Genomic DNA, 19,785 nt, shown 5'->3' on the forward strand with positions numbered 1-19,785 from the left:
AGTAGGATCTGCATCCCCTTTGATACTTTCTGAGCCCTGGTTTCTATGCTCCCTGCCTCTCCCCAGCCCTCAGTCCTACAGCTCACCTCAGTATTCTGGATGCAGTGGGATAGAAGCCAGCCTCTTGGGCAACATCCCACATGGCTGGGGAAGGTAGACCCTCACTCACACACTCTCACTTTCCCCCACTGGAGAAATCGCAGACTAAAAGGGTCTCCCTGGCACTGAGCTGTGTCATCAGGGAGCAGAGGATGACATGAGTAAAGTGAAACTGTTCTTATCCTTTCAATGTGTCTATTCTTGGGCTTTTTTGCTCCAATGACGTGCTGGAACTTTTCCACTGGACTCCCAGATCCCTACAAAGGTACCCTTGTCTGTGGGTGATTGTCAAATTCGATGTTCTGTGGGGAGAATGATGTAGGAAGCTCCTATCCCGCCATCTTGCAGATGTCACTTGCTTTCATTATACTTTTGTTTACGTTTGAAATTTTCCAAATTTCAAATTGAAATACGCTTGTGTTTCTCTCTCTCAGTAGTGTTATCTAGGCTAATGCCAACTAACCCTCAGCCCTTTGAAGTACAACGTAATTTAAATAGTTACGGAAACGGTCATCACAACCTATCTTGCTCAAAACATGAAAACCTGATTCAGGAAGACTGGTCCTGTTCAGCCATCCTCCCTCGATGACAACCAACAAATATTTTTCAAACACCCCATCGTTGAGGATTTCGCATCAGGTCCTTCATTGAGAGCAAGGAGCGTTCGTCAAAACACATGACAGTCAGGAGTTCATTGTCATATCATTTCGGGAGGTGGGGGTGCTTTTCCCTTTTGTTGTGCCTGTCATGGGTCAGGGGAGGACCTGTTGTTGTCATGACCTATAGGTGAACAATTTGACTCCTCCCATAGGGCTACAGGTCAAGTGGTGGTGAAAGTGTAGGATCTACTAACAGGGAACAGAGGGCTTTTCCTGGGCCAAATCAGCTGTTTGAATAACAGTGGAACCAGTTCAGCTTAGATATCTCATTGGCCCTAGGAGAATACACTTAAGAAATGAAATCCATTTGCCACCCTGCTCCACTTCAATTAAGTTCTGTCGCATTGAAATATCTCAAAATTCCATGTCAGAGGCAATCATTGAGAATCCCTGGAGTCTGCTGATTTTCCTCAGTGCTCATTTTAGCTTCTCTTTTATTAGCATCAGGCACAGTGGCCTGTTGTGGTTGCTGACACTGAGACTCCCAGGGGAACTGGGGATGTTTTCCTTGATATTGCCCAATAATTTTCACTCTTGTGCTTACTGTAGCTTTATTCTTCAATTAGAAATGTAAATGTGATTGCCTGGGCTGGTAATGAGCTTTTCATGGGAACATGGGAAGGCCACCATTCCCCTGGGGGCAAATTTGTATGTCTGCTTGCATCCAGCTGGGGTGGGAAGGTGTTCATTAGAACAGTGTCACAGGGTGATTGATAGGAACCTCAAAGAGAACTGTCATGCAAAGAATCTTATTCAATGAGTGAACTACAACACCAGTGTCTGTGTCTGGGAGTTCTGTTTACCCACATGGAAAGCTTAGCCCAGCACTGACTGGAAACTGTCTTTACCTTCTCCTATTCTCCCAACCTTCCCTCTGGAGTCAGAAGGGCAAGGAATACCTTGACTCTTTCTAAGAAGGAGCTGCTTGGACATACACAAAGTCCTAAGTTGGTGATTTGATTTACGAGACACCTTTTAGAGAAAATGTTGCAAGTGATCCAGGGGAAACAGAACCAGAGTTATCACTGTTGCTTTCTTTGCTTGTGTGTTCTCTTTTGGTTTGGTTCTGTGTCATCACTGTCAGGACTGTATCATCACAGCATCCACCTCCCGTGTTTACACACCCACTGCTCTAGCAAAGTGATTTGCTTACCTGATCTCTCCCTTGCCTGCCTTTCCACCCTCGTGACTTACCTCTCCTCTCACTTGCTTTATTCCAGCATCCAGATCTTAGCACGTGCTGTTCCACCTGCCTGGAACACTATTCCCTCCTTCCATCTGGTTAACTCCCAGGCATCCTTCACGTCTCTACGTAGATACCACATCTGCAGAGAGGGCTCCCTGGCTCTTCAGGCTGGTTTAGTCTCCCTGTTATATGTTCTCCTAACTCCAGACGTTTTCCCCTTCCTAGAATGTAGCATAGTGGTAATCACATCGTCAGGTATGTGATTTTTTTTTTCCAGGCCTCTCTTGCATTATTAGCTTGTAAGCTACTTACGGGCAGAAGCCACATCTGTCTTGTTCCCTGCTAGAGACTCAGTGCCTAGCGTATCATAAGTGTTTAATAAATTACTGCTGAATGAATTTGATGGAAATGGGGAAGGAGATAAAGGCATAGAGAGACAGATATAGGATAAAAGGCATTTCAGCACCATGATACATGATGAGAAGGGTTTCAAACAAAACATGCAGTGAGCCTGATAGTTTAAATAATAGGCTTATTATAGATTCTCCCACACTTCACTCACTCTCTCTGCTACTAAACATATAAGAACTTTCTCAGATGTCATCTCCTTGGGTTCCTACAGTCCACTGGATTGGTTGAATAGGCACTGATCTTCCCCTCAGCTTACTGATGAGGTAACTGGGGTTCAGCAAGTTTCCATGATCTGTTCAGGGTCATTCAGCTCATAAAAGGCAGCACCCACACTTGAACTCCAAAATTTTCCCTCTCCCGGCCTCGTCTCCTCCATCCTATCCCCACAGGATAGAGTTCAATAACTATTCTTCATCACTTCTCCACCCGCTCCTTCAGAAAGGAGATTTTTGCCACTGAAGCAGCTGTTAAAATTAGGAGGAGCGGCATGATTTGCAGGTGCTGTAAATAAAGACGAGACTGCTGTGGTCCCAAAGGCGATTGAATTTTAATTGCAGCCAGAACGGATCAGAGAGTGAGAGGGGACTCAGGTATGACGCTGGGGGAAGGGGGAATGACAAAGTATAATAAAGTTTATGTTCTCCCTATTCTCTGCAAATAATGCCGTTAAAAGATGGTTTGCACCTGATGACGTAAAATGATAGTGCTTTGAAGTGCAAAGGGGCTTTCACACCAGGCCACTCAAAGTGGCCGTCCAATAAAAAAAAAAAAAAATGCAGACGTTTACAAGATCAGCCAAAACACGCTTGAGCCTGCACTGAGTCACCTGCAGCTGCGATGTTCCAAGAATGCAGGAGATGGAAGTCAACCTATCATTCACGTGAAACATTTTTATGAGCACCTACTCTGTGCCAGACATGTGCAAGCACCAGGGATAGAGCATGGAGCAAAGTAAAATCCCTGCCTTCGTGGAATCCACCTACTTCTTACAGCACTACTGCATCCATACAGGCATGCACAGCAAAACTCTAGGGATGCCATTCCCATCAGAGCCACGGCCATGGGTCCCCTAGGTGGGTACACAGCACTAGCTCAACCACACACACCAGCCCTGAGTCACGTCCACTGTTCCACCCTTGCCAAGCCACCATCATTTCCCAGTGGGAATCGTTGCTGTAACCTTCCTAACTGGTCTCCCTGATTCCACCCTGCTCCCCAGTCCTCTTTTCTCAACACGGCAAACCCACTCTGTTAAAAATGTAAATCAGAACAACTCAGTCAAAAAATAGGCCTGTCCATTTGATGGCGATTCCTCCTGTCCGCCTCTTCCCAACAAGGTATAGGTGAAAGAAAGAGCAATCAGCTGGCAGCTTTCTCTGTCTTGACGTCAGAAACTCTGTTCTTCCCCAGCCCTGTGAGGAAAAGATGAATGCTGAGCAGTGGAAATTACGGGAGTTGTTTAACGATCAACCTGCTCCAGGTTAAGCCCGGATGGCAATCATTCCCTCTAGGTTTCCACCGACGACTCCGTAAATGGAGAACATTTATCACAGGCAGAGGCAAGTGGAATAACAAGGCGCTTGTGCTATAACGATTTTCCTTCCTGTTTATCACAAAGAAGACGATCAATCCAGGCAGGTGCCCTGGAGGGCGGTCTCTTGCAGAGTGTTTGCCAACAAAGGGAGCAGAAAGGACCAGCTGCTCACAGGTCTGGCCTGGAGCTGGCGCCCCCTTTGTGTGGGTCCAGTTATCTGCTCACATCCTGGTCTCAAACACCGAAAAGAAAAATCATCCTCCCTTTTTGTCTCATTCGTTCATTCAACCTGTGGCTCTTGAGAGTCTACCAAGCACTGGAGATTCAACACTGAACAGGCAGACACGGTCCTGCCTTCCAGGACCTTACATTCTACTAAGAAAATAAGTGAAGCCACAGGGCATCAGCGGCCCAGCGTTTTGTTTTTGTTTGTTTTTTCTTTCTCATGGGCTTTATATTTTTTTAATTTTTATTGGAGTATAGTTGCTTTACAATGTTGTGTTAATTTCTACTGTACAGCAAAGTGAATCAGCTATACGTATACATATATCCCCTCTTTTTGGATTTCCCTCCCATTTAGTCACCACAGAGCATTGAGCAGAGTTCCCTGTGCTATACAGTAGGTTCTCATTAGTTATCTATTTTTATACATAGTATCAATAGTGTGTATATGTCAATCCCCATCTCCCAATTCATCCCACCCTTATTGAGCACCCTTATTGTGCCAGGTGCTCCAGATTCAGAGATCAGCATATACGGTCCCTATCTTCAAGAAGCTTACCATCTAGCTGACTTCTCTGCACAATGCCATGGGAGCTGTGACAGGTGTAAGTACAAAGTATGTAGCAGAGCTCAAACAGAAACACCGAGATCAGATTCTGTAGTCAGATATGTTATTCCATTCACAAGGATTAAGACCTAACTCTCTCTAGTAGGAGAGCAGAGGCCTGAGGGGATGGGACACAGTACTCACAAGTTTTGATGGTAAACTTGGGGGGAGACTATTGGAAGCATGGGGCGTACAAGAAACTTTCAAGGCAGCAAAGCCTCATCAGCCAAGAAAAGCTTGTCATGCTTGATTCCCAGTGGACATAGTGCAAATGAAGATGCTATACTATCTTGAACTTCTGTCCAGGATCATCAAAACAATAGAAAGCATTCACTAAACCTATTCACACATGTTGACTCCTTTAATCCCCACAACAACTCAGACAGGGAGGCATTAGAACCCCGATTTCACAAATAAGGAAACTGAGGCCATGAGAGGTTATTTTCCCAATGTCACACAGCCAGTAATCTGCAAAAAAATCACAATTTGAGCCCAACGCTACTTGTCTCTAAAATCTTATCAGCACTGTCTCTAATATCTCTGGCTGAATGATCTATGACATGGAAATTTATTCAAGCATCCCTCTGACCTTTTTCCCACAGATTGAAGCTGTGCCCACTCTGGTCTTGCTTGGCTGGCCCACCAAAAACGTCACCTCCAATGACCCAGACATGCTGTGTTCTTTGTATGATCTGGACTCCAAGGATGACAATACATGCCCTTGCACACCCACAGGCCTGTGTCTGTGTGTGTTGGGGAGATTAGTATGAAACTGAGTGTGGGACCCACAGGAGGGGATCAACTTATGACAGCACTTGCGGCCATGCCCAGATTCCTCCCATAGTATTATTGTCTTAACATTATTTTTCTTTCAGACAACTCGCTTTTTAGATGTAAATAATTTATGAACAGATTAAATCACTACCATAAATACTACTAGTATTACTTGCCATCCATTCTACTAACACTAAAAATTAAAAAACAGTGAAGACAAAACAACCTCGAATCATTTCTAGCTACTGTTGCCTTCTAAACACTAAGAGCCTGTGTCTTATTCTCACTTTATTAAAAAGGAAGATTAGCAAGTGCTGGAGAGGTGTTAAATCAGACTAGCACCATGCTGAGACTCTTCATTTGATATAATTGGGATTAAAGAAAATTGGAATAGAAATAAATTTTCACTGTGTGATTCAGTATTTTGTAATGCTGTGTCTATGTAATACTTAGAGTAAAATAAATGTCAAGTACCACCATATTGCACATCTTGGAAAACGTTGCCTTAAAGTAGCTGGATAAGATGAGAATATGAAGATAATAATAATCATAATAGCAGTTACCATATTGGAGTGTTTACTATAGCAGTTGAATACACAGAGTCTCTGACCTCCACAAACACTACCATCTTCACAGACACTGCAAAAGGTGGTTATTATCCACATTTTATAGATGGGAAAACTGTGGTATAAATTTAGTAATTGTCTCAAGGTTACAAAGCTGATCCTGAATCTAAACCAAGGTCTCTCTGGCTTCAGAGAACATTAGAAAAGTCTGAGGAAGACGAGCCGAGATTCACACCTACTGTTGGTGGTGACATAGAACATCCGCTTTGGAAACCAGTCTGACTATTTGCTAAGGCTACACAAATGTACACCGTAGGACCCAGCAACTGAACACCCTACTAAAGAGACATGAGTGCACATATCCACACAAAGACTTGTACACAAATGTTCCCAATAGCCAAAATTCATAGCAGACAAAAACTGCAATCAATTTAAATGTCCATCCAAAGGTAAATGGATAGACAAATGGAATCCTACTCAGTAACAAAAAGGAATCAACTACTGACACAGGCAACACAATGGATGAATTTCAAAGACGTGATACTGAATGAAAAAAAAATTCTTACACAAAAGAGGATGTGCTGTAGCATTTGGTTTATATAAAGTGCAAGAATAGTCTGAATTAACATAGAGAACAGACTTGTGGTTGCCAAGGGAGGGGGGGGGGGGTGTGGGAGGGAAGGACTGGGAGTTTTGGATTAGCAGATGCAAACTACTACATGTAGAATGGATAAACAACAAGGTCCTGCTGTACAGCACAGGGAGCTATATTCAATATCCTATGATAAACCATAATGGAAAAGAATATGAAAAAGGATATATATATATATACATACACATATATATATCTGAATCACTTTGCTGTACAGTAGAAATTAACACATTGTAAATCAACTATACTTCAATAAAATAAATTTTTTTTAAAAAGAAAAAAAAGAAAATAGTCCAAACTAATCTGTGGTGACTGAATTCAGAATAGGAGTTACCGCTGGGGAGGGGAATTGACAGGAAAAGAGCACAGAGGAAGTTTCTGGAGTGAAGGAAATAAACTCTATCTTGATCTGAAGATATAGATTATATCTACAAGGTGCTGGTACAGGTATGTACATACATATAAATTAACCAAGTTATACATTTAAGATTTGTGCATTTTATTCTATGTAAATTATACCTCAATAAAGTACCAGGGGAAAAGTCTGTAGCTCTATACATAAGCCAACATGCCTCCAATTAGAACTCTTACGCAAGTTGACAAGCTTTCTTAGAATTCTACTCATACTGGATTCAAAGGATGCCCAACTGTGTTTGGATGGTTTTCTTTGCTTTACATCATAGTCTTGGGCCTCTATCTTAATTACACCTCTCCTCCCAAGACATTTTAATACACTTGAGGTCAGAGATTCTGTCTTGTCTTTCTATCCTCAATGTGTCTTCCATTGAGCCTTACACACAGTAGTTCTCAATAAATAGCTGCTGGACTGAATTTTCGTGGTTTTGTGTGCCATTTAAATAGTTATGTCATGATAGTTTAATAAAGAGTTAAAATCCATTTGTGTGTGTGTGTGTGTGTGTCACACCACGCAGCACGCGGGATCTTAGTTCCCAGACAAGGGAGCGAACCCGCACCCCCTGCAGTGGAAGCACAGAATCTTAACCGCTGGACCACCAGGGAAGTCCCTAAAATCAAATTTAAAATTAATAAATGCAGTTTTATTCTCATTCATTTTCAAAGTCCACCTCCCACCCCAGACGACTGCAATTCACCCATGACAGTTGGAGGGAAAGGGATAGGGTCTTTAAAAGGAGGACAAGTCAAGCTTCATCTAAACAATCCTCTAGCTTCGTGTGAACAGCTCCTAAAGGAAGAATTACTTAAAGTTCGGTTTGTAATTATTGTACCACGGAAGATGGAGATAGAACAAAAGTCAAGTTTTATTATTAATTACAAGCCCTATGGCAATAAAGGAAAGGGAAAAGTAACAATGCTATATACTGGCCACTGTCTGTATAGCTTTAGTTCCAGATGCTAATGAACTTTGTCCCTAAACAAGAAAAAACAACCAAGCTAATAAAGTATTGGATATTGAGCTTATAATGAGTGGCCTCAGGAGTGATTAAGCTTGTACAAAATAAACCTTAGTTCTTCAATAATGACCTTGGGGGACACAGGCAGGTGAGAAGTATGGATTCTGATGGGAGGAGTCTTGGAGGGATGCTTTTGATTGAGCCATAGTCTTGGAAGGGACCATAGGAGTGCTCCTCTTACTTTTACTGATAATCCATTAAAATCCAAATTGTTCTTGATGCCTTGGTTCTCCCTTTTGGGGAAGACATCTAAAGATAGGAGCCCTGCAGTAGACAAAGCCATGGTCCAATAGGGTTCTCACTCATCTCAAGGAAGAATACTTGGACTATTGCAGTACCCTGACCTGGGACCAAGGGTGAAAATTGAGGTGGCAGTGCTGACCTGAGACCAAGGGTGAAGAATGAGGCAGGGGTGGAAAGTAGGTACCACAGCATCCTTCTTTGGCTATGTCTTCTTTAACCTTTACATCCAACATATATGTCTATTTTCCTTTTTAATGAACCTGGTGTCAGAGTCAAGTTAATAATAGCTATCATTTACTGAGTATGGACTATGTGCCATGTACTGTCACTGTACCAAGCAATTTACAGTATCCTATGTAAACTTTACGAGATAGATATCATCCCCATTTCACAGGCAGGAAAACTTGAGCTCAGATAAGTTTATTGACAAAGGTTACATGGCCAATAAGTCATAGAGCTGAGATATGAACCCAGTCTGCCTGACTCCAAAGCCCAAATAAGTTCGGAAAGATTGAAATCTCTCAGATTACTGCAGGAACCAACAGGGATTTCTAGTATATAGAAATCCATGGAAAACCTATTTGGGAACAAACCATGACCTTTCCTTAACCACCAAAAATAAAAGATGACGATGATAATTCCTGGGGTGAGTGTTATTGTCGGAGAACACAGCTAAAGGGAACCATCTCACGTATTTATCACACCAATTTCAAAAGTTAAGCTTCTCAGAATCCACTGGACATCCAAAGGAAGACAATGCTTATAACATCTTTAGAGCTCATCATTCAATTTTCAGAGCATTTATTTCAGATCACTGTAACATCTTCCCCTGGAATTACATACAGAATAGGAATTGTTCAGATTTCCTGATTTGTATTCTGAGCACTAGCCTATATGATGCCAGAAAAAAAAAAAAATCACAAAGTGAACCTATATCATCTTCCCTTACATAGAAATAAATGCAAACCTCTGTGCTACAAAGATTTTCCTTCTCCTCTTCCTGGGGAATTTGACAATATCTGCACACTCATTTCATTATGCACCTTGCAAGTGTTCCACAGGGATAATCACTCAGGGCACCTCGGGTTAACACAATGCTAATTTGTCTCTTTTTCCAAGGGCTTCTGGCCACCTGAGCTAGGGAGATTCTGCTCTTGTCATGGCCTCTTTGGCTGCGACCTCATCTCTCCATCTTGCAGCTGATTAAGAACAATCCTGTATGAAAGCTCCCTCCTAAAAGGTGAAGTAAAAACACATGTCAAATGTGTTCACTGCATACAAGATCAGAAGACAAAGCACAGGGCAAAAAAAGCCATCTACTGTGGACTAAATGTTTACGTCTCAAAATTCATATGTTGAGGCCTAATCCCCAATGTGACGGACGGCATTTGGAGGTGAGGCCTTTGAGAGGTAATTAGGTTTCAATGAGGTCATGGGCGTGGAGGCCCCATGATGGGATTTGTGGTCTGATAAGAGGATGAAGCGCCTAGAGATCTCTCCAGTTTGTAAGGACACAGTGAGAAGGTTGTCTGTGAACCAGGAAGCAGGCCCTCACCAGACACTGGATCTGCTGGCACCTTGATCTTGGACTTCCAGCCTCCAGAAGTGTGAGAAGTAAATGTTTATTGTTTTAGCCACCCAATCTATGGTATCTTGATTATAGCAGCCTGAGCTGACTAAGACTCCATCATATAAGCAGAGCAGTGAGCAGTGAAGAACACAGAATTTCAGAGTCAGCGGTCAGGTCTCAAAAACTACAACAATCTCTGCCCACCTCCCTTTCTGAAAGCCCACCGCTAAGAATGTTATTTAACTTCAGAAGAGTAAAAATGAACACTAATTGAACTTTTACTACACGCCAGATGTTCCTTCCATTCTCAAAACAACTCAGCAAAGGGTACTTTTAATTGCTATTTTGTATATGAGGAAGTTAAGATGATCTGATTTGCTCAGAGTTACATAGCTAGTAAACAGCTGAACCAGGGTTTGAACAAATAATCTAAATTCCTGCATGGTCGCTGTAAATATGCAGTGTTCACTGGCATGTGTACTATTGAAAGTGTTATCAGTAATGTTCACCCTAATATAAATGAGTAAAAGTCCAATCTTTTTTAAGAAAAAAAATGAGATCCTACATGGTGGCCTAGGAGACTTGAGGATGGAAATAAAGACAACTCCCATACACAACTTCCCAGGAACCCTGAATGAATGGCCTCATAGTAGCATAGGGTAAAATGCAGGCATCTAAAAAACTGGCCTTACCTCACATCCATTAGGATGACTATTATCAAAAAAAAAAAAAAGAAAATAGCAAGTGTAGGTGAGGATGTAAAGAAATTAGAACCGTTGTGCACTGCTGATGGTACTTTGGAAAACAGTATGGTGGTTCCTCAAAAATTAAAAAAAGAAATACCATATAATTCAGCAATTCTACTTCTGAGTATATACTCTAAAGAACTGAAAGCGGAATCTCAAAGAGATATTTGTACACCATGTTCATAGCAGCATTACGCACAATAGCTAAAACGTGGAAGTAAGCCAAGTGCGCACCTACCAACAAATGGTTAAGCAAAATGCGGTCTATGCAAGCAACGGGATATTAGTCAGCCTTAAAGAGGAAGGAAATTCTGACACATGCTACAACCTTGAGAACATCATGCTAAGTGAAAAAAAGCCAGTTCCAAAAAGACAAATAATGTAGGATTCCACTTATATGAGGTCCTTAGAGTAATCGAAGTCATAGAGACAAAATACCTTTTGAACTGTGATTGCCAGGAGCTGGGGGAACGGGAGGGTGGGGAGTTATTCAACGGGTATAGAGTTTCAGTTTTACAAGATGAGAAGAGTTCTGGAGATGGGTGGTGGTGATGGTTGCACAACAGTATGAATGTTCTTAATACCACTGTACACGTACAAGTGTTATAATAAATTGTGTTATGTGTATTTTTCCACAATTAAAGAAATTCAGAAAAAGAATTGGTTTAGATTTCAACCAAAGAACTCTAGCTAGTAGAAACTGGTACCAGGTGGACAATCTACTTTTGACTCAAGCCCTTTGCACTAAGGCTGCCACCTAATAAATAAACCATGAAGTTGTCCATGACTCTTTCCTCCGCCTCAGCCCTCACATCCGATTAGCCACCATGGCATCCATTCTACTTCTTACTGACTTTTCAAATCATTTTCCGCTCTAAGTTATCACATCTACTTAATTCAGAGCCTTGTTGACTCTTGTGTGGCTCCCATTTCATTTCTCATTTCCTCCAAGCCATCTTCCCAACTGCAGCCAGGACGACATTTACAAAGACCCAGATCAATCCTTTCTCTACTTATATATCCCTTAACTGACCACTATCTAGGGGATAAAAATCCAAGTTTCTTACCCTAGCATAAAAACTACAATTTTACTCTGCCTCTGTTTTCAAATTCATTTCACACCAGCTCTGTCCTCTCAATATATGCTTTAGAGACCCCTAGATGCTTACAGCTCTCTCCATACAACAGGCATTTCAGGTCTATGTCATTCCACACACACACTGTTTCACTTGCCCGGAACATCCTTCACCTTCTTTCCGTTTGGAGAATTACTATTCCTTCTTACGCTGCAGGGTAAATGTCACCTCCTCCAGAAATCCTGTCCTGCCACTGATAATCATTCCCTTTTCTGTGCTACCTCCATGACTCGTATAAGCTTATAGAGTACTTGGCATAGTGCCCAAGGCATAAGCAGTAAGCTGTTGGCATTTATTATTATTATTATGTAGAGTGTTGTAACTTATTTGTTTACAGGTCCACCTCTACTGCAAGACTCTGAGCATTTTAAAAATAGCGACTGATGAGTATTGCTTATCTGTATGCCCATCATCTTAGTCCAAAGCCCAGGGCAGAGGAGGTATAACAAGAAGAGAAGGTTCACACAGCTCTTGATTCAATCCCTTCTTCCTCATCCTCAAGAGAAGGAACTACTAACCTCATAATAATCCAGGTTCCAAGACAGTGATTGAGCCATGGTTACCAGTAGACAGTGCCACTCTTCCTCCGCCTGGTCAATCCAAGCAACCAAATCCTACAGAGCAGCCAGCCAGGTCATCTTGAGCCCTTTTCTTTTATCCTTGTATGACTGCTATAGTAGGATTTTTGGGATTAGAAGTTAATAGAGGTCCCAACAGATTCTTACGTAAGGCCACATAACTTCAGCCCACTTTACCGATGAATTTTACAATAATGGCTCTCAGTAGAATCTTAGCCAAACAATGAAATGGTGGCTTGTTTCCTGTTCGCTATAACTTTATGTGAATATTTCACTCCAGAAATCTTGTGAAGAAGGACTTTTCCAGTGTAGGGAAGAGTTTCCCAGAATGCCTTTTATTTTAAAGTGCTCTTACAGTACCTTGGTCCCATCATTGGTTCCAAGACTAGACACCCAATGAATGTCTATTAATTTGCATTTACTGGGAAGCAAATTGTTAGTGGACCCTGGGCAGTGGTAAAACACTCCCACGAGGACTGCACATTTTGAAGACTCATCCTGTGTACCGTCTACACAGCAAGAGAATGCATACCCAAGTTCTGTCCGAGCAAACTTTACTGCCTAGCCCTGAAGCTTTCTACCCTTATATCTAAAGCAGATTTCAGAGGTTTAATTCTTAAGATTAACAATAGATCAGGAACATAAAGGCCACAGGAGCATAAACTTAATTGCAAACATATAATTGTTTCATAATGATTTTAGAATAGGAGGATGTGTAAGGTTTGCTCTCTGTAATTTCTTTCCCAGACCTCATAAATAAACAGTGACTCTTTTTCCCCCATGTTCAACTGATTTATAGACAGATCTTTAAGTAAAGTGCTCCCATTCGTTATTAATGCATTGCATAATGCACAATAATAAGTGAATATAGCTCAAGTATGATCATTTAACATATTCATAAAGCATCAATGTAATTTAAAGCAACAACTTTCCCACTTTACACAAACAATCTCTGGATGAGAAATCAGGAGAAGTAAGCATGAGAGACCAATATCCAAAGGATAGAGACCCCAGAAATCCCCAATCGTCACAAGGGAACCAGCAGAAAATAACCAAGCACCAGTCACTAGAGCCAGATTGTCAAAGCCACTGCTGCACACCCTGGGAATGACCAAGCCCCCCCCCCCATTCCTCCCAGGGGCAAAAGCAATCAGCTTTGTTTTTCCATCGCAAAAGCCAGAAGTGTCAGTACAGCCTGGGTACAGAACCTTCCTGGGGAAGGCTAGCGCAGGCTATGATTTCAAGCCTGACACAATGACCCATTGTACAATCTTATGGGAAATTTAGACGGGAGCTCTTCGCTGAGAACAGAACTAACCCTTGTCATTTAATATTTCATGCCATCCTGGCAGCTCCCTAACAAGAACAAATGGCTACGGCTGAAATGAGGCTTATTTATCCTGAGTGGGATTTAACGATAAGGATGGCAGAGCAGCATATATCCTGAGACATATCAGACCTGCAGTCGTTAGCTAGGTATCGTTGTACTTGTCATGCACTAGAAACAATTAATGTATGTACTTTCTGAGTTTGGAAACACAGGAAAAATAGCTATTGTCCCAGCTTAAAATGGGACATAATTAAACAGGGGAAAATGACTTTTTTTCCCTAGAGGGCAGGGTCTAGTAAGAGGGAGAAAGTGAATTACTTATGGATGATGTGATTTTTTAAGGCAGGGTGGCTAGTTCCCTGGGTTTTCAATTTCTGTAGTCTTGCTTCCTTTGCTCTTCTCCACCAAAAGAACATCTGTGTTTTATGAGCTGGGCTCTGCCAGCCCTTCCTCCTGATTTTTCAGATGATGAACTGCCTCTGCATTGTGATTTATGAACCTCAGAGATCCCACAGCGAGCTCGTCTGGCTGGAGAATTCAGCACTTCTGTTTCAGCTGGCAAAAATTCTGGTCATGCAAGGCTCTAGCTAAAGCACAATGAAGGGAGCTCCAATTGGATGGGAGATGGGGCAGAGAGGGGGACGTTCACTGAAAGATGTGAACTGTGACATAAACGGCTAGCTGACCAAAGGTTGGATCTTCCCTTGCCAAGTGCAGAATTATTGCTGGGAACTATCTGCCCATCCAAAGACTACTTGTCCCAGCATCCCTTGCAGTTAGGTGGGGTCACGTTACTTGCTCTCACCAATTGAACGTGAACAGAAGTGATATACAAAGTGGGTAAGAAGCAGCTGTGCCTTCTCCACCCTCTTTTTTCCCCATCAGCCAACAGAAGAAAGGCTTCTGAGGCCCAAGAAGAGGGCAGAGCTATGAGATAGAAGGAGCCTGCGGCCCTGAGTGACTTCATGGAATGCTGTCCATTTATTAATACAAAGTTTACGAAAAATAAGCAAGAAATAAGTGAGTGAAACCACTGAGATTTCAAGGACTCTATGTTACAGCTGCTAATGTTACCTGATTAGTACACAAATCAAAGCACTTTGGTAGAAAGGAGGTGAAACCTGGAAGGCACGATCATGATCCTGGTTTAGCCGTGGTAACTCAGGGCAAACCTCATCCTTTCACACTTCTCAAATCACCATCTTCTTTTCCTTCCTGTTCTCAGGATGCTACTTCATCATTTCTAACAAACCCTGCACAGAGCTAACTATGCCTCCTTCACCTCATCTTCGGCCATCTTCATTAGTGCCTCCAAAATCCCAGCTGAACTGCATGACCCTTCACCTATGTTATTATCCTGATTATCCTCTAGATCTCAGTTTGACATCACTTCTTCAGGGAACCCTTCCCTGACCACCCAGATAAAGTCAGAGCCCATCATTATACGCTTCCATAGCACTAGTTTTTCTTTGCACTTATCACAAAAATGATTTTATTTTTATTTGTGTGATTATTTGACTAATTTCCATCTCCCCAACTAGACTCTAAATGAAGACAGAACTGTGTCTAGGTTTTGCTTACCATTTTATCACCAGTGCCTGACATATATTTAGCACTCAGTAAATACTAATAAATGGATAAGCCATACTAAAAATTACTGAATGCTTACTCTATTCCAAGCACTTCATGTTTTCTCATTTAATCCCTCCCCCAAACCCTGTAATACCTTATTACTATTACTTATCTATTACAATTACTATCCTCATTTTAGATACCAAGAAACTGAGTTCTGAGAAGTTAAATACAATACCCAAGGACATACAGCTTACAAGGAGTAGAACAGAAATTTAAACCCAATCTGTCTTAGTTAAGACTCCTCCCTGTGTATGAGTATGTGTAGATATATTTTTAAATCTCACCTCTCCATAGCGTTCAAGTTTTAAATAACTCATATGTATCATTTTCATAGGCTCAATAAAACTCCCTTTTGTGTGTTTTGTTTTTATGGAGGTATAATTTTCATACAATGAAATGCAAGGATCTTTACATTTTAATCAGTTTTAACAAATGCATACACCCATGTAACCCACACCTGTAGCAAGACATGGAGTATTATAAATATTATATGTTATTATCACTCCATAAAACTCCCTTGTATCCCTCACTTTCAATCCCATCCCCTCTCCTAGAAGCAACTGCTGTTCTGGTTTTTCATATTTGGCTAGCTGTCCCAGTTTTAGAACTTCATAGAAATAGAATCATTCTGTAATTTTGTGTTGTTGCACGGATTGGTCATTCAGCTCTTTTTGTTGCTGAGTAGTATCCCATTGGACAGATGTACATTTTTTTTTTTTTTTTTTTTTTGGCTGCACCACATGGCTTGTGGGATCCTAGTTCCCTGACCAAGGATTGAACCCGGGGCCTTGGCAGTGAAAGTGCGGCATCTTAACCACTGGACCACCAGGGAACTCCCTGGATATACCTTATTTTGTTTATCTATTCACCTGTTGATAGACATTTGGGTTGTTCCCAGTTTGGGCCCATGATTAGTAAAGATTCTATGAACATTTTTGTACATGCCTTTTTGTCAACATATGTTTTCATTGCTCTCAGCTAAAATCTAGAAATGGAATTCAGAAGTCACAGGCTAGGTATATGTTTAACTTTTTAAGAAACTGCCAAATCATTTTTAAAGTGGATGTAGCTTATTACTCACACCAGCTATATAAGAGAATTCCAGATGCCTCACATTTTCACCAACATTTGGGGTTGTTCATCATTCTGGAGGGTACAGTGGTATCTCACTGTGATTTTGGCTTGCATTTACCTGATGATTAAAAATGTTTACAATTTTTTCCTATGCTTATTGGCCATTTGTGTATCTTCCTTTGTGTAGTATCTGTTAAGTCTTCTGCTCAATTTTATTGGGTTTCTTTTAATAAACAGGAAGGAAGGAAGGTAGGAAAAGACGCAGACGTGGAGGATGGACTTGAGGACACGGGTGGGGGGAGGGGAACCTGGGAGGAAGTGAGAGAGTAGCAATGACATATATACACTACCAAATGTAAAATAGATGGCTAGTGGGAAGCAGCTGCATAGCACAGGGAGATCAGCTCGGTGCTTTGTGACCACCTAGAGGGGTGGGATAGGGAGGGTGGGAGGGAGATGCAAGAGGAAGGGGATATAGGGATATGTATGCATATAGCTGATTCACTGTTATACAGCAGAAACTAACACAACACTGTAAAGCAATTATACTCCAATAAAGATGTTAAAAAAAAAAAAAAGACGTGAAAGAAAAAGAAAAGAGGGAGGGAGGGATGGAGAGAGGATAACGGAGTAACCGAGCAGGACCCTATGGGAGGTACCCTCCCCCATAACCTCTGCTGTAGCTCTTCTCTGAAGTCCCTAGATAACAGTATCTGATGCACATTTTCTGAGTTGTTTTACAGACGCTAAAACCCCCACCAAATGGAAGATGTTAACTACTTGATGACCACGACCATATAGCCCCCAGGCCTCCTGGAGCCTGAGGATTGATAACATTAACCCCTGTGACACGGCCCTGTTCCCTCACCATCTACCAATCAGAGAATTGTGCATGAGGTGATCACATACCCTGGGTGCCCCTTCCTCACCTGGCCTTTAAAAATGCCTCCCTGAAACCCATAGGGAAGTTTGGGCTTTTTGAGCACTAGCTATCCCAGACTCCTTGTTTGGTGCCTTGCAATAAATGCTGCACTTTCCTTCACCACAACCTTGTGTCAGTAGATTGGCTTTACTGTGCATGGTTGAGCAGACTCAAGTCTGGTTCAGTAACAGAAGAAAGAAAGGTTGGTTCTTTTAGCAAGCAACTCCACAGGAATCTCCAGTGACTTCCCATCAAACTGGGATCTGGGTCAGATTCAAAATTCCAAGTTCAGTATTACATCCTGGTCCCACCAAGGAGCTCCTTTTATGCTGGACAAAACTAGAGAGCTCCCTAGGTCTATCTGAATGCCAGAAGCAGTGGAGTGATACACACGGGCATGCTGGATAAAAAGCCTCTGAGGCCAGAGTATCCCAATTAATGGAGACACACAAGCCAGAGAGAAGATGTGATTACCCCCACCCAGGAAAAGATGATTCCCAAAGTAGGCAAAGACATCAGCACCTGCAGACAAAATTCCTTGATGGTCCAGTGGTGCATCTCAGGACCAGGAATTCTAATATGATGTCTAGTAAGATATCCGCAATCTCCACGTGGAAACTCCAGATCTAATAGCTCCTTAAATTTCTTAACTGCCATCCTCAGCCTGTACTAAAATGACAGCATCATCCAGTTAGGAAAGGAATCCTTCGCTGTCAGATGCTTTTAACTCTACCAGGAAACCCAGAAGTGCCACCTTTCCTAAAAGGAAGCAAATTGTGAATGCTTAGCCATTTGAGGGCTCAATTATCACGTTCCCCCCCCACCCCCCCGCAACTAGGAAATGACACCCACTAATCGGGTAATTGTGTACCTAAGTGCCTGATATGTGTGCAAATTTGTGGGGAAATTGAAGGCATGATACATGCAAATCAACCTGCGTGTAAAATTGTTGTCCCATTAAACCTATCACTGCATGTCAGTCACAAGGACAGCCAATCATACCCACCTATTTGAGTGAATCCTCTTAGCCAGAGTGTTTCTTGACATTTGAGTCTCACTAATGATATAAAATAATAATGTATAGCTTCTATGGCACCTAGTAGTAAATATGAATCATGTCATTTTCTTGGCAAAAATGAGAGTCATCTGAGCCGTGGATTCTTACAAATGGTTATTTCTGCCTTCCTCAGAAGGGATGTCATATCTTATTGCTGAAGAAGAAGGAACCAGTCCCCAGGAAAAGGATGCCTAGTAAGGGGTTAAGCACATTTAAAATGTCCAAAGGTTCTACTGATGGTTCTCAATAGCTACCATATATCAGGCTCTATGCTAAACGTTTGATACACATCAATTCATTTAATCCTAGAACAGCCTTATGAAGTACATACTATTGTTAGCCTCATTTTACAGATGAGGAAACTGAGGCACAGAGATATTAAGAGACTTGCTCAAGTGAGCTCAAGTGGCAGAGCCAGGATTTGAACCCACTCCCTTTCTCCCACCTCCCACCTCCCATCCATCCTCAAGTGGTATGGATTCCATCTCCTAAATTTCTTTCAAATCAGGTTTAGTCTCCAACTCCACTGCCACTGGCCTGGCCACCATCATCCACCAGCTGTTGTCAAGTTCACCTCCCCTCCCCCATAGAAGAGCCAGGGTGATCTTTCTATAAGGCAAATCTGACCATGTCACTCTTCTTGCTAAAACGTTATTGCCCTCATGATGAAATTCAAACTCCTTTACACAGCAAGCAAATCGTGTCATGAGTCTTCTCACAGAACCTTGGAGAAGTCACGCAACTCTATTCTTCAACCAGGCTGTCATCTCCTGCACGCAACTGGAACTGGTCTTGTCAACGTCCCCGGGGACCCCACAATGCCAACGCAGCGATCATGCTCACCGCACTCCCCCTTTCGACCTTTACTGGGCTTTTTCTCCAACTTTGATTCCTAGACACCACGTCTGGTTTCCCCTTTCCTCGCGGGCTGCTCCTTCTCATTATCCCAGGATCCTGTTCTTGAATCTCTTCTCTTCTCTGTTTACACAAATTCCCTCCATAAGCCAATCTAGCACCATGGCTTTAAATCCCATCTATACAATAAGGACTTTAAAATGCAATTCTCCAGACCTAACTTCAATCCTGACCTTCGACTCAAATTTCCAGTTACCTAGTTAAGTCCCTACTTGGGTGTCTAATAAGCCTCTCAAACTTGGCCAAAAACTACTCATCCCATCACTTGCACCCAAACCTGTCCCTCCTGCAGTTGTCTCCCACTCAGGAAATGGCAACTCCATCATTCCAGCTGTTCAAGAGACATCTTTGCCTACTCTCTTTCTCTCGAGTCTCACATAAAATACATCTGTTAGTCCTGTCTGTTCTACCTTCAAAATATACATCCGAGGGAACT

This window comes from Eschrichtius robustus, chromosome 16 (assembly GCF_028021215.1).
Source record: "Eschrichtius robustus isolate mEscRob2 chromosome 16, mEscRob2.pri, whole genome shotgun sequence".
Classification (NCBI taxonomy): domain Eukaryota; kingdom Metazoa; phylum Chordata; class Mammalia; order Artiodactyla; family Eschrichtiidae; genus Eschrichtius; species Eschrichtius robustus.